Raw genomic sequence first — 6,000 nt, forward strand, 5'->3', positions numbered from 1 at the left:
GGTGTTAAGGCAATTAAATAGCAATAAGAAAGTACTAAGGACCATCATTGTTAGCCTTGGAAATCAGTTTTAAATTTATAACTAGAATAAAATGATTTAAAATCTATATAAAATGAGATGGTTTCACAGAAACAGGAAGATGCTGAAGAAAATATCACAGAGATCAAAAACGGGAAGCTGAAGAAACTGCATTTCACATACACTACTTTTTTATTGACTTTTTGCTTTTGATAGACTAGCAAATTATTGTTTATTTGTTTTCTGATGAATATAATACATAGTCAATCTGTTACAAATAAGGAGAAAAGTGATTCCAGATGGAACCGGGAGAAAAGTGATTCCAGTCAGTGCTTGGGGAAAATATTTGTCTTTTTTTTGGACCAGATGGGATGCCATAGGGCTATTTACAGGAATTAGGTGGTGTTTTTCTTGAATGTAGCATAATGTGGAAAAAAAAAAAAAAAAGTGAAAATACATTTTCTACATGTTCTTATTTCTCATAAGCTTTCTTGCAGCCAAAGGGGAAGGAAAAGGTCAAAGGAGCAAGGAAAGCAGAAATATTAATGCATGGCTTCAGCAGTGCACAGTCAGTGATAACAAGAAAACTTGCCTCATGGATAGACAGTAACAGATAATTTTAAAGACATTGGCTTTGTCAATAGAAACAAACTCCAATAAACCAATAATTAGTTTGTTGCAGCTTCTTTCCTGTTTTGGACTCTTTAGGAAACAGTTCTGCAGATCTGAAATCTGATACCAGGGATGACTACTTGAGGCTGAAGACTGTTAATAATACTTTTCTAAATTATCTCCACTGGGAGCTCATTTTCTTTTACTACTACAGATAATATAAGCCATTTCCTGAAGGGCACTTCAACAAAACCTAGCTTGAATTTATACCATGTTTTCCTAGAAGAATTTAAGTGACATTTTAAAATAAAGTGCTAAATTTTAGCTCTGGAGTAACTTAATTAAATGACAGTCGCTTTGCAAATAGTTTTTGCTGATTATAGTCAAATAGTCAAAATCAGTTTAAACGCAAAGTGTGACAATTCTTTCGGTTTGGATGGATTACCTTTGCTCACGTTGTTAAGCTCTCCTCTGGCCTGTGAGATTTTTGATTCATTGTTCAGTGTACTGAGGATGCAAATGAGTTATTTCATGAGTTAAAGGGAAACTCAGTAGATAGTGACATGCGCACTTTTTCATCTGTAGTATGATGAATGAAAAATATTGTGATAAATTTAAAATATTAAACTTATCATTGGAGATTTTGTTACATGACTTTGATACAAAAAAGAAATATTTTGGAATGCTTCCTTTTAATCAATCGTTAACATGTTAAAGAGACAAGTCCCTAGGTTGCAAATAACTTTTTGATCCACAGAAAGCTTGTCAATCAAGTCACTTTACATAAATTCAGTGGTTTATTAGAAACATGAATGGATATTTTGGGCTGAACACCAAATTCTTATTTCAAAGGCTTTGGAAAAAATACCAGCTTAGACACTTCAATTCTTTTGAAAAATTTATAGAGACTTGAAAAATACTTACTTTGTTGTTTAACAGGGTACTGGATAGAGCCTTACGCTAAAAGCAAAAGAGCCTATGGGAATGATCTAGAGCCTGGGAAAGCAGACTACAAAAACACTTAAGTGGGGACATTCAGGCAATCTTGTTTTATCCTGAAATCTAACCGAATGCTTTGCTGCTGGCAGTCTTTCATGTTTCTATATTGTTAAGACACATGGCTGAGGAGTACAGAAGCAGCTGTTTGCCGTTCTTGTGTGGTTTTGATTCTTCAGAACTCATAGTTATGGTTTTTTAAGCGATACAAATTGCCAAATTTTTCCCTTAGCAAAACAATTTATCTAACTCTGTCCGTTGGTTTAATAAATGATACGACCTCTTCCTAAAAATTTTACATGGCTTATGTACATACAGGAATGTAGAACACTCCCTTAACATGTATTCGTTTTTGGTGCTACAGTTTGCTTTCTGGGTTTAGAACAATGGATTCCAGAATCAGATTCCCAGATCTGGATCTTTTTTCAGAAGAAGGCTGTAATCTGGCTCCAGATTTTCCATCTTTCCTTGCACAGTCAAATAATTTCCTAGGAGTTGTAGCTTGAGCATACCTGTATTAAGAAATTGAGGGATCAGACTGTAGACTTAGATTTGCTTAAGTGCAAGCTTTCCTGGTATGGACTTTCCTGGTAGTTCCTTGAGGGTATGATTAATTGCCTATAAATAAATTTTGGACTGTGCAGTATGTTTAGAACAGATAGCAAAACGCAAAGCAGTATCCTAAGTGGTGTTCCTCGATGACTTTCATTCCTGCTATGAATTCCCAGATGTATGGGAAATGTCATGGCTATAAATCCCTTGAGCTGACCAGCAGCCCCAGAGACAAACAGGATATATTGGATATGTAAATATTTCTTTCAAAATATAACAATATATCATATATAAATGAGCTCATTTGTGTGATGCTGTCCTTTCTCAATGCATATTGTTAACTTGAAACATACAGGAAATGAAATGGAGATAAAGGTTAGGCCCAGGCAAACTGCTTCAAGTGGTTTAAGATAATGATGGCTTGATCGTGAGCCCGGAAGAAAGTATGTCTGACTCCTGCAGCCTTGAGTGGAGGACTTCTCTCAAGCCTGAAGTGTGGAATCGTAGCCAGTTCTACCCCAAATACATCAGAGCAAGGAGGCAGAGTGAAGACAACAGGAAAAGGCTGGTTTACATAGAAGATGAGAAACTTCAGCTTTTTACTTCAGTTTCATTGTGCTCTAGAGATAAAGCTGGAAAGCTAAGGCTGAGTGTATAAAGGTTACAAATGCTATCTAGAAATAAGCACCATTTAATTTTTTTACTCTTCTCTTTGCACTTTGGGCCTTGGAAGAATTAGTGTTTAATTCAGAGATATTGTTCCTGTGTTGCTGCAAGTTTACATTGTCCTGGACTTGGCAAGGGTGCTAGAATCTAGTGAAACCAGTATGGGAACGATGGTTGGGATTCACACCGAGAATGGTAAAATCTCTTGCTTTGACTCAAACGGGAGGTATTAGACGTCAGATGCATTAAGAAGGGAGGAAATGGAGTCTCCAGTGCAGCTTGCTTGGCCGTCAAAAGAATGTGATTATAATAGCTTTTTAGTGGGGTGGAAATATCCAATTTCCCCAAAGACCAATCTGGCTTAGCAATGCAGACTTTCTGACTTCATATTCTAATACTTACTTCACAAGATGCCTCATTTCTCCTCATGTAATGAATTGGAAACAACATTGTTTCAGAGCACAAAATGCAAGTACTGCTCCATTAGACAAAACAATTCTCCAGGAACTTACCAAACAGAAAAAGAGAGAAAAGTGGCCCTACTGTCTATATGTGAAAAAAAATAAAATTTTAAATATTAGATACCTGTAGAGAAGATAATCAAACATATTACCCGTCACTGAGACAGTCTGGAGAAAATAGTGTGGCTGAAATGACCATACAGACCCTTTAAAAATGAAATAGAAACTGAAAGGGCTGACAGTTGGGAATATCAGTATCTTGGAAAAGAAAAGCACCCCTGAAGGAGAATGTGGTTTATCAGATGTTGAAGGACAGATGATAAATTTCCTGTTACTTACTGCCGTTACTTATGCCAAAGGCACATGAACTGCAATGTGGCTATAACATAGTATACTGTTTTATGCATTATGAATGTAATCACTAGGATAAAAGCCTCCCAGCATTCTATACAGACAGTTATGTTCCTACACAAAGTCAGTCTTTAGTAATTATGAAGAATCTAAAGCAATTCACAATCTATATTCATACTGTAATTTAAGGCTTCTGGGTTGGGAAACAGTTGTCTGCAATCTATTGTAAAAGAGGAAAAAAGCAAAAATACTACATAGGCTAATACATGATTAAATGAGAAAGTAGGGAAGATGAAGGAAAATAGAATTATACAAATAAAAATAACAGATTAAACCAGAAAAAAATGTATGCAGCAACAGAATAACCTGAGAATTAATGGATAATTATGTCTCTCTCAGACTAGGTACAGTCAAAGTAAAAAAACAAGAGAGACGGTGGGTATTTGGGTTTACAACAATCAGTCTGGAACATTATTATGGAAAGCTGAACAAGGTAATGTTCTTTATTCCTTATTCTATAGTTACCCTCTTTAATAAGATTTTTCCTCCGTCTAGTATGGTGTCCCTACTAGGTAATATGCTAACAATCTACCAGAAGAAAACTACTGTAGCTGAAAATTGAGCTCTTTCACAGGGAGAATGAAACAAAAGAGTAAGAACTAAGGCTGACATAATTCAAGAAGCACATGCTTTCTGGTTTCTGTCAGGATGCTTTGGGACTGTCACGGTCTTCCTGGACCTCTGGGACAATCACTTGTTGGCATCATAGGCCTCAGTCAGCTCTGATTTATGTTATGATGAGCAGGTTCTCCTGGCAACACCAAGACTGCAGTATTGCAAGTGATTTATGGTCAAGTTAGCCCTTGTCCTCTGGTCTCTTACTGGATATATATCAGCCGTTCCTGAAAAGCAAACCTGTAATCTTTAGGAAATTGCAGCAGAAATGCCAGGATCTAGTACTGAGACAGTTGTAAAGGAAAAGGACTGGTGTGTTACTGTTTCTTCTGAGTTCCTTATCAATGGTAAAGGAGTGTGCACGTATCACTAAAAAATCTTGTATACAGTGGTACTTTTTGACGGTTTTTATTCCACGCGTGAATTAATCACACTAACCAAGTCTGATTTAGTTTTACTGAAACACAAAGGAATGTACTTGTGAATAAAAACTCCTGTGACTAGTACCATTTGAAATGTCTTTCCAATCAACAACTGGAGAGAATTTCCTGCTACAAGTTGACTATTTAATCAATGAAATTATGAAAGAAAATCTCTTATTTCACCTTATGGAACCACTGATTGTTATTTCAGCGCTTATTTTTTCCTGCTCATGATACAGATTCACGGATATCCTGTAATTAAAGGAATGTGCACAAGGATGCCAGTATAGGTTCTGTCTCTGCTCTTGAAGTAATATATAAATTATTGGTTACTCATAGGAATTGAAAAGCACACTTAGAATTGAGAAAACTGTACTGCAACATTTTAAAGTTTTGTAAAATGTAATAGGAATTTCTAAAAATGTGTTATCAATTAGTACGTTGGTACTTGCAATGTTATGTGATCAAATACCATTGACTTAGAAGAGATTTAATTGTGTTTTGGTGGGTTTCTGAAATAGGAGCACTGAGGCAGACCTTTCCAGGCAAATGTGTCCTGTCCTGTGCAAAAGAGAGGAGCACTTCCAGAGGACAGCAACACCCACACTTGTTGACAAAGACCTTGCACAGTGCTGTAGGAGGGAGGATGAATCAGTGAGAATGGCTGAGGTTGTTTTGATACAAGTGACATCCTATCAGTTGAAATAGAAGTACTCTAAGAAACTTTTCTGGGAAACAGAGGGAAAGTCACTTCTTTTTACTATGTTTTTTAAAAAATGCTGTATAAGCTCTCATATTTTGTAATTGAGGCAACACTAACAAAGAAGTTAATGAACTGAAAGTGACTTAAGCCTAAAGGGAACATAAGGCATGCCAGTTACGTTTAGAATAACATTCTTGAACTTTAGACCACATGTAATTTGTGACACTTTTCACAGCACTGGCTTTATCACATTTTTCCTTTCTTTTCCATAGCACAGTATTTTAGATCTGCTCAATGCTAACTGCACTTTCCATCAGATAGTCCAATGGGTAGTTAGAAGTTATGAGTGAGAACTCTAGAGTGCTTAGATGGTAAATTCAATAAGTGGTTTTGAAGATTTTGGAGCAAAAGGGACTAGCTGCATGGCCTGAAGTCTTTGTTAGTTTGAGACAAATTTGTTCATTTCCCATTTAAGAAAAAGGTCTTATGACATCCTCTGTTAGAATAAAGCACCCAAAGGTAATTAAATTTCAACTGTATTTCT

Source organism: Charadrius vociferus, unplaced genomic scaffold (assembly GCF_000708025.1).
Source record: "Charadrius vociferus isolate BGI_N301 unplaced genomic scaffold, ASM70802v2 scaffold163, whole genome shotgun sequence".
Lineage (NCBI taxonomy): Eukaryota > Metazoa > Chordata > Aves > Charadriiformes > Charadriidae > Charadrius > Charadrius vociferus.